The sequence below is a fragment of the Pan paniscus genome, chromosome 13 (genome assembly GCF_029289425.2).
Source record: "Pan paniscus chromosome 13, NHGRI_mPanPan1-v2.0_pri, whole genome shotgun sequence".
Classification (NCBI taxonomy): Eukaryota; Metazoa; Chordata; class Mammalia; order Primates; family Hominidae; genus Pan; species Pan paniscus.
The window spans coordinates 64,670,109-64,683,405 of NC_073262.2; the positions used below are offsets into that span (position 1 = coordinate 64,670,109).

Here is a 13,297-nt window from a genome sequence, read left to right on the forward strand (position 1 = left end):
TTTCTGGATAGGGAAAATTAAATTTGTCCCTTTAAGAAATTGAAAAGCTTGCCTGGTGTGGTGACTCATGCTTGTAATCCCAGCATTTTGGGATGCCAAGGTGAGCGGATCACTTGAGGTCAGGAGTTCGAGACAAGCTTCGTCAACATGGTGAAACCTTTTCTGTACTAAAAATACAAAAAAATTAGCCAGGCGTGGTGGCGGATGCCTGTAATCCCAGCTACTTTGGAGGCTGAGGCAGGAGGATCACTTGAGCCCAAGAGGCAGAGGTTGCAGTGAGCTGAGATTGTGCCACTGCACTCCAGCCTGGGCAACAGAGAGAGACTCTGTCAAAGAAAAAAAAAAGAAAAAGAAAAAGAAAAAGAAAAAAGAAAGAAAGAAATTGCAAAGCTGAGAGCCTCCATTATGTACCACCATGCCTCCAGACTGGCAAGCCATATCTCACTTCATGAGACATCACTGGAAACATGGGCAAGAGAAAGAGGCTACATTAGACTTAGAGAATATATCTCTTATTGCTGGTTTTTGTCACCCCAAAATGGCATGCTGCTTCAGTGTCATCTCTATACCAAACAGTATAAACAAGACGAGACAAACAGCAGGTGCATAGAATCTTCATCCCCGAAGCTGAGAATTAGTTCTCTCTCTCTCTCTCTCTGTGTCTCTCTCTCAACCACCTTTAATATTTACTACAAATGAAGATAATATATTAATAAATTACTCAATGGGCTCCCTCTCAAAGACTTTTGGTTGGTATTTTCTGTCTTAATAGGACTTTAAAACTTTCATGTATTTCTTTGCTTGGCTCAAGACAAAGTAACATTTTATTCTAAAACATGCTTTAACTTCCTTTCTCAAAGATCCTTGCTACAGTCTGATAAATATTTCTCATAGTAATTCTCTGTTTTGCTAGTACTTTTGAAGAAAATCAGAATTATGAGAAGGGCAGTTTCTCAAGCCCATTGAAATGTGTACTTGTCACATGAAAAATATGACATTTCTCTGATTTTTTAAATAATGTTAAATCCAGGTTTATGAGCTCAAAATAAAATGCCCTTGATGGTGAATGTGTTGAGAATTTGAAACAAACCTGGAAAAATTTTTCTTCCTGTATTATATGGATTCAAAGTCCAGACTTTTCCTCTATTTTTCTTTGGTTCAAGCAAAAGTCTTGTGACGTGATATTTTAGCTACTCCTTAAAGTCAAGTGATACTTTTCACCAGAAAAATCTTTTTGTTTTAAAAATATATATCCAGATGACTTCACATAGTGGGTTGACTCTAGTGAACAATATAATGTGCTTTAAAGCAGGTCCAATTTTCAATAGACTATCCTTTATATTTAGATATAACCACTTGTTTCTTATTCTTTAAATGTACTTTCACTGACGTGAGGTTCAGACTATTGTGGAATGAAAGTTTATCCAGCTTTCCTTACCTTTTGATGTGATCGCATTTGTGGTTTTCCATGTGAGAAACATCTTTTGGTTGGTAGTTAATCTCTTTTATCCTCATTACAGTAGAAACTCTGGCAGAAAGTGTATGACTTACAGAATTCTAAAACTACTGATACTAATAAGGCTCCCAAAGCCACTTCCTTTTCGTGGTATCTGTTAAAGGCTTTAAAGCATCATGACCAGGAACTGTGAAAATTTAGTACCTGGTAGAGTATCCATTGGCAAAAAGAGACCCAAAGAGCAGGTTACTAGGGTCTGAGTCCTGAGCTGGCACCCATGCAGCCTTTGACACCCCCCATTCTGAGTTATTTTCCATCCTGTGCTATAATATGTGTCAGAGAAGCCTAGAAACCCTTTTTTCATGGAATTTTGAATAGAAATTATATTTTCTCAATTATATCATTCACTTTTTGTTGTCAAAAATATTTTATCTCGTTTAACTGACAGTAGAATCTAAGAACTAACTGCAAATTCTGTCTTATCTGGAGGATGTCTAATTTTGATCCTGATGTCATACATGCATGTGACAAGAGCCTCTGCAGCTTATTAAATGGGCTGGTGAAAATAGGGCTCATTAACGACCGCATTGCATCAGAATAGGTTAGCAACTGCTACGTTTTTTAAACTGATACCCAAGATCAGTGTGTCTGGAGGTCCTTGGCAATGTTAGGAAAAGCAGCACTTAGCTTTGCCTTGGTGACAGAGGCTAGTCTCTGGGACTATCCGCTCTACCCCCCAACACCCACCCCTGCACTCCCCCACCACCTTTTTCTATCCCAGATTCTTTCTTTGCTCTGATTGCCTAGGCTTAGGCTCTCTCATGACTTCTTGGAAATATTATTCATAAAAACAACTTTAGCCTGGGCGTGGTGGCTCACGCCTATAATCTCAGCACTTTGGGAGGCCGAGGCGAGCAGATCACTTGAGCTCGGGAGTTCAAGATCGGCCTGGCCAACATGGTGAAACCCTATCTCTACTAAAAATACAAAAATTAGTTGGGTATGGTAACGCACACCTGTAATCCCAGCTACTCAGGAGGCTGAGGCAGGAGAATCCCTTGAACCTGTGACGTGGAGGTTGCAGTGAGCCAAGATTGTGCCACTGCACTCCAGCCTGGGCAACAGAGCAACATTCTGTCTCAAAAAAAAACCACTATTTTAGTTACATTAAAAAGTGATAGTTTCATAGTTTACTTAGCATCATGACAGTACCAGGTCACTTTTTGCCCTCTCTTGAAATATTACTTCCTTATATTTTAAATTTTAACTCCTCAGGGACAGGGACACTCTTATCTATCTTGTACTCCTAGGTCATTATGGAGTTCCTGGCATATAATAGATATGCAACATATGTTTATTACAATGACAGATAACAGATGCATAATACATGTTTGTTACAATGAAAGCTTAAAATTGATTGGCCTCCACAAAAGCGAACTTAACAAGTAATTCCGAACAATGGATCCTAGAGGTCTTGAGCTGGTTATAAAATTTCTGCTTCATAGTTTGCTGAAATCTAATCTGATACCAAAACTATGGTTATGATGAAGAGGGAAAAAAACCCAGACATTTAATAGGTTATTGTTTTGTAACCAAACAACCAAAGCAGAGTCAGAAGGAAGCACATCTATGGATCAAGTTGATATTATGAATCTTTTTATTTATGACTTGGTGACTAATAGTGCCACTTGGCACACATTCATTTATCAAAAGGTTATGGAACACCTCCCACGTTTCAAAGTATTGTGCACACAGTAATTGCACATGTGTAGAGACCAGTATATCTCTGTCCTACAATCTCCTACATATAGGATCTGTTATTCTATCTTTCAAAAAATAAGAGTTCATTGGAATTGGGAATACCAGCCTCAGAATTCTGGAATTCTCACTACAAGAGAGCCTAGAGGCCATCTAGTCCAAAACCAATTTTACAGATGAAGAAACCAAGTCTCAGAGAGATTAAATAACTAGTCCAAGGTCATGCAGCTCATTCTGAGCTTCTGAAAACTGAACCTAGATCTTCCAACACCAAGCCCAGTGCTGCCCTTTTTCATTGACTTTGTTTGGCAAAAGAGACTGGAAGGCAGGTAGAGCTTAAGGAAAAGTTAATTTGGAAAGCAGGAGAGCAGACACTTGTCATATAAAAGGAACTTAAAGTAGAAGAAAGTGAGTCATACAGATAGAGGAGTTAAAAATACGAGTTAGGGCTCTCAACACATCATGTGCACACTGTCATCTTTTCTCATGGAAGGAGAAAAGAAAAGGGAGAAAAGTTGCTTTGCTCTGACCTGTAAGTAGTATGTGCTGAGAAGTGTGGCAGGCACAAACCCGGGCGCCATAGACACGCGCTCACACCAGCTCTCAGAGCTGGCAGCGTGCCACAGATGGCAGAAGCTCCGGCACTTCTTACCTGATGGTGCCGGGTGGTGGTGACAACTGAGAAGGGCTGTTTCTAGCTTGAATTGGAGGAAAAACAATTTAAAAAACACACTCTTAGAATGTGTCTAAGTTATTGACCACTTAGAAAGTTGTACAGGAGGCCCCATAGAAAAATGGAGTTTTATTACTTTATTACTTGGAGAAGAGTTATAAAACCAAGGGTGCGGTCCATTGTCAAGTGTTTCATAAATTTATATTAAGGGCCGAAGTTAACAGTAAAAATGTATGGATACTTACAGCCCAGAGCCTCAGTAGCTGGCTATGGGCTGCCCTTTGTGTCAGCAGTGGGGAGGGTCACATAGAAGCCTCAGATGAGGAGGGTTTTGCTGTGTGCTGCAAGTATCAGGGAGAAAGCATTTCTGCCCTCTCTGAAACATGGTGTGAACTTCATCCCTGTAATGATATTGTTTGAATTTTCCATGAAAAATTGTCAGCGTGAGAGTAAGAAAAGTGTACGATGGGAAAATACTGAACCAAACAGGCAAAAATGGTAGAGTCACATGACCAGTTTACTCATTGGTAAAGTTAATGAGAGGGTGAGATTAAACAGAAATTGGTAAAGTTAATGAGAGGGTGAGATTAAACAGAGGGTGAGATTAAACTTGGGAATGAGTTTATCTGAGGAGTGAGGTGAAGCATCATTCCTCTGATGCACAGGGTAAGGGTTTGTCTGTAAAGAGATAGCACAGGTGTCTGGAGAGCAGCGTGCATGGTAACCTGTCCTCCAGGCCAGTGGAGCTGTCTGTTTAACCTGGCCAAGGTACAGTCTTCATCAAAGGTCAGGATCCAGTCCATGCACAAGGGAGGAGCCATTTGCAGCAGAGCCCAGAAATGCCTCCTGCGACATCTTGTTTGTGTCATTTACTAGAGTTGGCACTGTCTTAAGATGGGGGCATGGCTGACATTTTCAACTATCATCAGTGAGTCACTTGCGCAAATAAGGACCATGGTATTAATCTTGCATGTTTTTGGAACTGTTTAAAAAATGTCTGATTTTTGTTGTTTAGTGTCTGTTTTTGAATTTCCCCTTCTCTGCAGTTCTTGGTTTCTATCTCACTGAGTGCAGAGGATTTTAATTGTTGCTGTCTATCTGTGCTTCGCAGCATGAGAGAGCAATGCCTACGGGCTCTTGTGGTGCTTTGGGGTTGACGGGTTTTATGTCTGAGCAAGCAGATGTCATAGTAGCCATGCTGGATTGCAGTAATAAATGTCTCCTTTTTTTCCTTCTGTAGCATTGAAAGCCGAAAAGAGAAGAAAGCTGACTCAGGGAAAGGTGTTGACAGGGAGACTTGTCTATGACTCGATCTTCAATTTATTTTTTACATATATATGAGAAGAGTGTCACAATTATTAATAAAACTGCTTTGATCATGTATTGTAAATTCTGTCCCTCAACCCAAATCCACCTTCATACTGTAAGTAGTGCAATACTTGTTTCATTTCTGTGTTTAAACTTCTGAGCAGTGAGACATCCCTGTGAGCAGATACAATAGCCAATGCAAGAATCTGTGTGTTCCTTGCTGTACGTTAGACATTTGTAAACTGGATTCTGATTGTCAGTTTTATGAGAGCAATAGCTTCCTTAAAGAGATAAGTCATATTTACCTAGTTTGTATTTTCCTACTTTAGTGACCTGAAGATGCCTGATAATTTCATTCAGAAGAATTTTTGAAAGGTAGTCTTACTTCTTTTTAGTTTTTATAGCTTAGCATTAGTGACTTATTTCAAAAGACCCAAATCAAAAAGTTAGTTTGAAAGCATTTTTTAATAATTGTATTTATGCATTTCCTTGATTTAATATGATAAATTTAATACTTAACAATTTATATGTAACTAAAACTTAAAGTCATTTGAAAAATATATAGAAACCTATTTACAACTTGTTAAGGACAATCAGACATAATGCAGAGTTAAGTAGTATTTGCTTAAAATTCAAGTTGTGACTAATGATCAAATACTAGGCTTGTACGAAATGCTTTAGAAAAACTTTGTAACAGTTTTGTGGGATTTTTCAATATAAACCTTTATCACAAATATACTAAGTTTGTCTCCCACTGACAACAGATGTTTTCCAAATAAACATATTCTATACATACTTGTGGAATGCCACATGGTGAATCATTGTATATGAAATTCCACTCCTGTACAGTTACTCTGCAGCTAATGGTCATGCACTGCTTAATGCTGGTCCTGAATCATGTTCTCATGTTAGACCAACAGCTCTCCAATTGTCATTTTTTTTCTGCAGAGTTTTTTTTTCCACTTTTAAATTAAATGCATGTTGTGGAAAAACAGTCTTTTAAAATGAAATTTCAGATTCCATTTGAGAAGGTTCTGTAGATATTTCAGTCCATATAAAATAATACATCTTTACTAAACTTATATAAGGGGAGAGAAAGTTATGAAGTTTTGGACATTACTAAAAGTACAGTATTTGATTTCACTTTCAATGAATGTGAAGTTAATAAAACTAAATCTCATAATGCTCTTGGTTCCTAAGAATGAGTAGTAATCATCAACTTTATAATACTCCAATATTCCATTTTATAATAATTCAGAGCCCTGTGGCTTTTACACACCGTTAATTATGTACTCTGTTGGAAGTGCGCATGAAAAGTGAAGAAAAGTTCCTCTTGTGATTAAACTAATGGGAGGAAATAAATCAACAAAGCCTCCATTAAGTTCTACATTTTGATACCTTTTAAAAATCCCCCTCACAATTCTTTAAGGAGCCCCCCTTTTTATGGAACATGAGCCTAAAAATTATAGAAAGAAGAATTTTAAGTTAATAAAGTTTGTATTTATAAATGCTGAAAAAATACAGAAACTTTCTGTTCCAAATGTGTTGCCTTTGTGTATTTTATAATACAGATACTACATTGTAAACATTTCCATTGTTTTATGATTTAGCCAGTGATTCCCCAAAGCAGCCTCTTAGTGTTTTAATATATTAATAACTGTTTTGTTAAAAATGATCATAGTGAATTTAAATCTTCACATGATCACCTATTTGAATAAGCAATCATATCCAATGAAATTCTGTATTTCTGAGTATTTTTATAGTCATTTTGTTCTTGTGTGAATTTTAAAGCTATCCCTATGTTAATCCTAATATTTTGAAATCATATAAAATATAAGAAAAATGTAGTATTATATATTTACTTCTAATTTCAGATTCCTGGTCAAAATTACTAAATATCTTGAATGTAATTTAGTGCCAAGTTTAAATAATGTGTAAATGTGACTAGGATATTGTGTTTTTCACAATTAAGAAATGTTATGTGGAAATAAATATTTATCCTAACTTCCTTGCACATTTTAAATTGTGATAAAAAGTGTCTTGTCTTTTTTCTTTGTTTTAATTAGTAAATCAGTGTAAAACATTTTGATTGTTTGAATATAATATTTAAATTTAGACAGCCCCAAAGCTAAGAACTCTTGGTGATGTAAACAATTTATGAGTATGTTTCAAGAGTAAACAATTTGAACTTTATGAACAGAAGATTATGAGAACTATATAAAGATATATTTACTCATTTTTCCAGAAATGGGTGCAGATGACACGGTTTCTTATGCTAGGAAAAACCTCCAAGGTCGTTAGTAGTAGTATTCCTCATTATTAGAACTCTATTTAGACTTCCGTTTTTAACTTCCATGGGGAAAGCATTGCCTAAAATTTGTCTCCTCCCTGTTTCTTACAAAAGTCAGATGGGACCATTATTCTTTGGTAGCCATCTGGCAGTGTGTTGTGGAGATAATTGCATTCAGAATTCTATCTAACCTACTGCTTGGTATTTTTCTCTTGACTAGTGAGTTTACTTTGTAATTGCTCCTGTTTCACAGCCTACAATATTGGAAAGTTTTTTCCTGTATAATATAATATAGGAATATATATATTCCTATGTATGTATAGGATATCCTATATATCCTGTATAGATGAATGTCTCCTTGGTATAGTTTAAACCCGGAGTTTGAAAGAAACTCTCCACTGATGATCCAAAAGCAACTTGTATTTCAACATGATTCCTAGATCTTTTTGGATTTTTCTTGACTCTTAGAAGTGTGACTTACCTGTTTTCTATGGCACTGACCTACCTCTGTTTTGGTTTAACTTTAGCCTATTAGCTCCTGGGCACTTGTCTATTTTACTATCATTGCAAGATTGCTCTCTCATTTTTCCAATATATTAATATCTATCTCATATATTCACACAATGAAATGAAATGAGATTACATCCATTTGAAAGTTTTATGAGAGTCATTTGGATAATATGATGGTTCTGTAAATGTCTACATCAAGAGGCTAATTGTAGTTAGTCCCCTTGAAGAGGCCTAATAATCAAAGATTACTGGTAATACTTTATTTTAGAGATCTCCTTCGATGTTCTTCATGGAATGCTGTGGCTAACTGATACAACTGTCACACCAATTCCGTTCCTGTTGGTGTACTGGGTACTATCATTTCTGCTGGAACTTTGAAAATAGGACTATGATCCTTGCTTCTAAGGGCAGGGTGGATACATAGCTGTAAATAATGTGATATGTGCTGAGTTGGCCACATGAGTAAAGCCGTTTTTTGAATAGGGCAGAGTTTGACGAAAACATTATAGAAGAGGTAGCACGTGAATTAGAATGGAAATGGGGAAGGAAATATACTCCAGATGTTGAAGGAACCCCTGCCTACTAGGTCGCTGGTCTAATGAAGTATGACCAGAATGACTCCGTCTTGAAGTGAAGAGCTAGAACACTCTTAAGGCACCTATAAGATTAACGCTTGTGGTCTGAAAATAGCCACTTTCCAAGCTGGCTACAACCTATTATTACAGAATATTTATGACCATACAGAGCATCTCCCACCATGCCTGCAGAATGTCCCTATGTCCTAAGAATTCAGCCCTCTTTACTTAGAGATAACGTTAATGAACAAGCTTAGGTTAAAAGATTAAGGGTCATGTAATATCAATGACACTGAAGGCCCCTGCCTTTAGTGAGCACATAGACACATTCCAAGTTTAATTGTAGCTCTTTGTAACTCCTTATAAAAGTAGAGGCGCTAACAAAGGACAGGGCATTCCTCCTTTTGCTTTCAGAGGATATCCCACACTGTAACGAAACGGTTTCTGAAAAACGTACTTCTTCCACTATGCTCTGTGGCTTTACTTGAATTCTCTCCTTTGCAAGATCCAAGGACCCATTTTTAGGGTCTGGATTGGGACCCCTTTTCCAGGAACACCGGAACTGCAAAGACTCTCAAACCTATGTCGGTATTGAAATGAAGATGAAATTTAAAAGTAAAGCTATATGGCATAACTAGAGCCTGGCATATTTTATGTATGGCATATTTGGAACCCAGCAAACAGCCCAATATGGTGGAGTGTTAGAAGGGTAGTGAAGACTTGTAGGAAAAGACAGAAACACAAGTCGGAGACATTACAAATGATGTTAAATTCTATCCTAGAACTGTTGGAATTTTACCCATTAAAAGTTTTGAGTAATGAATTTTGAAATGATTAATAGAGCAGCACAGTAGAGAATATAGTGGGGAAACAGTGGAATTGCCTCCTCAGGGATCTCCCTTCCAGGATGACTCTCAGATGACAAAACTAAGTTTTCATGATCTATAAATTTCTATTAGGATAGAAACGAAACAGGCTCAAGTATACTCCTTAGGTACCTAACCCGTAACTCTAGACACAATAGCTTAATTATAATTACTTTTATGTAGTGCATTCCCTTATATATGGAGATTATATATATATATATATATATATATATATATATATATATATATCTCTTCATAACAATGCAACAGTTCTGTAAGGTAGGTCTTTTTGTACTTTTTACAAATTAAGACACTGGAGTTCAAAGAGCCTAAGTATTGTTCTTTAAATATATATATATATATATAGGTATATATAGCACATATTTGTGTATATAGTTACATTTGAAAAAAAAAAAGTGTTCTGAAAAGCACAGTGTCCACAGCAAGCCTGAGACTGTTAAAGAAACCTAAGTGTGGTACACAGTTCAGACAATGACTGCTTCATAATAATCCAGAAACCACCTTCTCTCCGCCCAGCCTTGAATCCTACCCTACATTCTTACCCTGGACTCAGTTTTCTGTCTGGATCCTCTTGCCTTCCGGTGTGTGTAGAGTTAAATATTTTTTTCATGTGACTTCTTTTTTCCATTTATTTATAAACTCCTTGAAGGTAGGGATGGTGTTTGGTGTTTTGCCCCTCTTTTGTAACTCTCCAGAGCCCAGATCTGTGCTCTGCTGTTTACCCAGCCAGCAAAGGCTCTTGATATAATAAGTAAAATATACCAGAAGATCCTGCTGCTCAGTTTATTAAGAATGATTAAAAGTCCAAAAAGAATTGTCACTGACATGTCAGTATTGGAACACAGCAAATGCTTAATGAGTACCTTCAAGTGCCCAGCACCTGAGGACACAGAAGACTAAGGCAAGAATCTGTGTAATCTATGGAGCCATTAAGAAGCAGCTATATGGTTGTGACTAGAAGGAGGGAAAAGGTGAAAGGAAGGTGTCAGGCATTGTATCTATGTAAATCTTCATAGCAATGCAACCAGTTCTGTAAGGTAGGTCTTTTTGTACTTTTTACAAATTAAGACACTGGAGTTCAAAGAGGCTAAGTATTGTTCTTTAAATGTTCCCCATTAGTGAGTTGGTGGTACTGAGACTCTAACCCAGGTCCAACTGACCTCAGCTGCAGTGCACTGTGTCTCCAGCAGGAGGTGAGATGTGACCGCCTTCCTCCTTATCAGGTTATTCATTCTGGCTCATGGAACCAGAATCAGGTTATGATGATTAATATTTCTGCTTAATATGTTACATTTTCTTTGCCACCAATCTTTCTGTTATTAACACTGGAAACCAAACTTACCCAGTGAAACACCTTTTTTGCTCATGAGTCACAAATATCAGGACCTTGGATAGAAGAAGCTTAAAAAATAAAAAGGGTTTTTGATTGTTGGATGGTCACACTTCACACCACACTCACACATGCTTTTTAAATAATTTGAAGAGTGGGTTCAGATGAAAGACTATATAGAATAAGAATTTTTATCGAGTTTGTTGAGGCTTAAAGCCTGCAAGCACCAAAAAAAAAGTTTTCTCTCAATTAAGGAAGTTAACTATTAATTCAAATTCTTGGGTGTAAATGTTAATATTGTCACAGAAAGAAGACTGTGCAGAAAGATGATACATTTCTATGGGCCATAATATTGGTCCATTCATACCATGCTCTGAGCTTTCCTCATGGGATAGTGGTGTTATACTTTGTTTATGTATTTATTTATTTATTTTGAGATGGAGTCTCGCTCTGTCACCCAGGCTGGAGTGCAATGGCGCGATCTCTGCTAACTGCAACCTCCGACTCCCGGGTTCAAGTGATTCTCCTGTCTCAGACTCCCGAGTAGCTGGGATTACAGGAGCACACCACCATGCCTGGCTACTTTTTTGTATTTCAATAAAGACGGGGTTTCACCGTGTTACCCAGGCTGGTCTCGAACTGGGCTCAGGCAATCCACCCCGCTTGGCCTCCCAAAGTGCTATGATTACAGGTGTGAGCCGCCACCATGCCTGGCTGTGATGTTATACTTTATAACCCACACTTGTCTATTACTCTCAACCATCTGTATCCCTCAGACATCCTGAATACACATTCTAGGTCACTCAGGATGTACACAAAAGAGTTCTTGGACGCTGCTGAAATAACTGCCACAGAGTTGGCCAACAAAATCCTCTTACTTTATGGAAAAAAGTCATGCTTATGTTTTGTTGTGTTTTCTATTTAGAGTTTATTGAATCATAAATATTGTACAAATCTAGTAGTCTTATAAATCAGTATTCTCACATCAACTTCGAGCAAAAGTAGCAAATGCCAAGAAGTGGAACTGGTAGCCTCAGTGACTACCTGTGAATAAGAAAAGAAACAGAAAATATGCAGAATGTCACGAAGCCCAATATGTTCATTAACTTTTATGGTAGTGGCTCTGAGTTATCAAGAATGCATTGAATTATATTCTGTGCCTGATATTTAATAAAGTATGAAGGTATGTACTCATATTTAGCAAAATTTCCAACAAACATGTTAAAAAATAATTCATAGTGATTTTCTAAAAATCTTGATAGAAACTTAAAAAACCAACCCTGTATCCATAGAAGAGATGTAAGCCATTTCTCCCTTCTTTTCGTGTATGTGCCTCTGGGCACTGGTGTACTCTCACAGGTTGTTATGAAAGGAGTCTTAGCCATTCCTGTGTCTGCAGAGGCTGCAGCTATGAAGGTCAAGACAAGTCTGCACATCTTAGTGGTATGACTGGTTCCTGTATGTTTTAAACTTATTCTCAGATTAAGTTTATCTCTAACTTATTTGTCCATTTTCTTCTTTTTTCCATAAGCTAATTTAAAACTCTCATTGGAAAGGAAAACTTGTCCTATGAGGGTCAAATGAAAACTACTTCGACTTTACTCACATCATTACTTTTTGCAGCCTTCAATGCTTGAAAAATATGTGCTGGGATTACCTCACTCCAGAGAAAATACTGCACATGCTTAGAAACTAAAGAAATATTAATCCATATCATTTTGATATTGTATAAATATTAAATAGTATCTGACTTAGATATTATGATTATAATATCTGACTTGTATGATATATGATGTACAATATCTGACATTGTACAATGTCTGGCTTCAATTAAGATAAAAGGAGAATTTCTATTTAATTTGCTTTTATGACTATTAATGCTGTCCAGGATGTGAACATATATTACTACCGCTTCTTGATATACAATTCTGCAAAGATTGATCCAGCTACTCACAATGATTGAACTGTATTAAGAAACAGAATTTTGACAAGAGTCCTACAGATTGGAAGGTCAGTTTGTGGTTCCAATGGAGGAGTGGGAGTTGAGATTTAATTAAGGTGAAGCGACTCAATGGCATGCTCTGAAGCTGTAGTTGAAGATGGATTTCACAATCCTCTGTCCATTCCTATGCATGACTCACCAGTCTCATGTTCAATTGGTAGATTTTTTTTCCATTTCTTCCATTTTTAGGTTTTTATGCTGTAGCTCACCCTGTCTGGGAAAACTTTGTCTAGCAAATGGTCTGAAGCTAAGTTTAAACTCATAAAGTCAAATTTTTAAAAATGAGGCTGTTTTGCAAATAATTGAAAAAAAATGATGTTTTCTGTTATCTGGATATTGCTTTGCTAGGCCAAATTCAGCATTTAAAATTTATGCTTTCGGTCAGATGTGGTGGCTCACGCCTGTAATCCTAGCACTTTGGAAGGCCAAGGTGGGCGGGTTACCTGAGGTTAAGAGTTCGTGACCAGCCTAGCCAACAGGACAAAAACCCATCTCTACTAAAAATACA

General features: G+C 37.1%; 1 protein-coding gene across 6 annotated transcripts in view; it reads left to right on the top strand.

The window, feature by feature from the left end:
- The window catches only part of SLC4A10 (solute carrier family 4 member 10), a 477,442-nt gene extending 470,212 nt beyond the window's left edge, over positions 1–7,230 (top strand). For all 6 annotated transcript variants that reach the window (XM_055108674.1, XM_014343995.5, XM_024927814.3 and 3 more), the window contains one exon: positions 5,128–7,230. The gene's annotated coding sequence lies outside the window, so the exon portion shown is untranslated. The remainder of the gene's footprint in view (positions 1–5,127) is intronic.
- The last annotated feature ends 6,067 nt before the right edge of the window (positions 7,231–13,297 follow it).